Below are 2,393 nucleotides of genomic sequence, written 5' to 3'. Positions count from 1 at the left end.
CAGTATGGAGGCTCCTCAAAAAAAAAAAAGATTAGAAATAGAAATAGAACCTCCGCCTGACCGAGCGCGTCCACATCTGGGAGTGTATCCGAAGGACATGAAGACACCATGTCGAAGGGCTTTCTGCACCCCATGTTCACAGCAGCTTTATTAATTTGGGAGATTTCAATATAGTCTAATATATTAATTGTTTTCTTTATGATTACTACTCTTTGTTTTCTTTTTAGAAAATAGCTTCCTCTTTTATGACCATGAAGATATTCTCACATTTTATCTTCCAGAAGCTCTCTTTACTCTTTTCTTTACCATTCAAAAAGATATCATCCCATTTACCACCCACGGACATCTCTCTCTCTCTCTCTCTCTCTCTCTCTCTCTCTCTCTTGAATGGATAAAAAGTCACACACACACACACACTCTCTCTCTGGAATATTACGGTGCCGTAAAAAAGGAAACCCGACCATTGAGACAGACGGACCTCGAGGACAGTAAGTGAAATCAGTCAGAGACAGAGACACACCGGATCCTTCCACGTCTATGTGCAGGCGAAAGAAAAAGAAAAAGCCAGACGCAGAGAGAGATCAGACCTGTGCTCCCAGAGGCGGGGAGGGAGGCGGGGCGGGGCGAGGGCAGGGAAAGGCACAGCTCCCGGCTGTGGTGAGGGACATGCCTGCGGAGCACGCGTGTGACACTGAAGAGTAAATCTCCAGGGCTCTCATTTCCTTACAACAGGAACCCCCCGCAGACACAAAACACGTGGCGTAATCCATAGAAAAGGAGCTCCGTGGGTTCTCATACGTCCGCCCGTGACCGCACATTATGCAGACCCATCAGCGAGGCTGTGGGTGACCTTCACCTGCCGATGACCTTGGGCCCAGCCCCTGCACAGGCCACCTCCATCTTTTCCAAAGCTGTCCCTTATCTCTTAGTTCTGAATGACCAGCCCCCAAGTTAAAAACAGAAAAAGGCATCAATTTCCTTCACAGAAGCAATGACTTTATTCCGTCTGAAGGGGGTACAGGAGGCAGCTCCTCATCTCTGCCCGGCAGTCACTGTCCGGGCTCAGCCACCCTGCGGCCCTGGGGACAGACAGCAGCCCTGGGACCCACACGTTCTGCAGCGAAGGCGCCCCAGTCCACTCTGTCTGGAGACCGTGGGTTTTGAGGCGCACGGTTCATCATGAAGATCCTTCAAGTGTCCACATGGAGGCCCATTTCCACGGGACTGAGGAGAGGAACTGAAGCCACCCCCACATCCCTCCACCGCACCCTCCCTTCTCCCGCCCAGGGACCTGCTCAGGCGTCCCGGCCTCAGGGCAGGTGCCATCCACATGCCCGCAGCTCAGCACCCACGCGAGCTCACCTCCCGGAGACAGAGCTGAGGCTGAGGCACCGCCATCACCCTCAGGGGGACCAGATGGGCTCCCGCAAAGCAGGCTGCCCCCCCGCCCCCGCCGGGCCTCAGAGGGCGTCCCATGCCCCCTTGAGCCACACACTGGGCACCGCTGTAGAATGAACAGATGGAGAGGGCACCTCAGGCAGCCAGCATCGCCCTCTCTATGGCTTTCGCAGGAGGGGCACCCCTGTACCCTCAAGTAAGTGGGCATTTCAGCACACGGGCTGTACTGTCCATGTACGGGGTGCTGGTCACCCGGAGAAAACACTAGGCCCAGTCCCTCCTGCGGCTCTGGAACCCTGAGGATGGAGTGAGGGAGCAGCGGAGGCCGCCTGTCCCTGCACCTGGCGCCAGGGGTACGCAGAGGCTGCTGCTGGGGATGCGGGACGGGCCACTGCCTGGCCTCACCGTCACGCGGGCATCTCCGGGACTGGCTGTCCTCTCTCCGCGCCAGATTCTGGCCAGCGAGAGGGCCTGGCAGGAGCGGCCTGGGGAGCCCGGTTCGAGAACGCTGTGGGGGTGCCCTGCGGGGGGCGCTGCCGCCCCTGCCCGGCCTCACACCTGCGGGGGACTCAGCGGTGACAGGATGCTCAGGGCGCCGCTTCCTCCGGTGACGGCAGCGGGGTCGAGGGCTCTGACCTTGGGAGTGACGTTGCCCAAAAGGCGAACCGGCAGGCGGACAGAGCAGGTGGCTCCCTGTGCCCGTTGCGCTCAGAAGCAGGTGACGGGTGCCACGTGGACAGCGCCTTCTCCAGGGAGACAGGAAGCACTTTCACCAGAGCCCACGCCCCCCACGGGCAGCCTGGCTCCGCGGCCCTTGCCAAGGCCATGCCTCTCCTTCCCAGCACGGCCCATTTGGGGGCCACGCAGGGCACCCACCCAATGCCTTCAAAGCCAAGGGCACATCCGTGCAATGTCCCTGCCCCCGCTTCCTGGGTGCAGGAGGCCCGGGGGGCGGCTCGCGGCCTTGGCTGGAGGTGGGCGGCAGCCGGGGACGC

The sequence above is a fragment of the Myotis davidii genome, unplaced genomic scaffold (assembly GCF_000327345.1).
Source record: "Myotis davidii unplaced genomic scaffold, ASM32734v1 scaffold164, whole genome shotgun sequence".
Classification (NCBI taxonomy): domain Eukaryota; kingdom Metazoa; phylum Chordata; class Mammalia; order Chiroptera; family Vespertilionidae; genus Myotis; species Myotis davidii.
Note: the sequence above shows the minus strand (reverse complement) of the source record.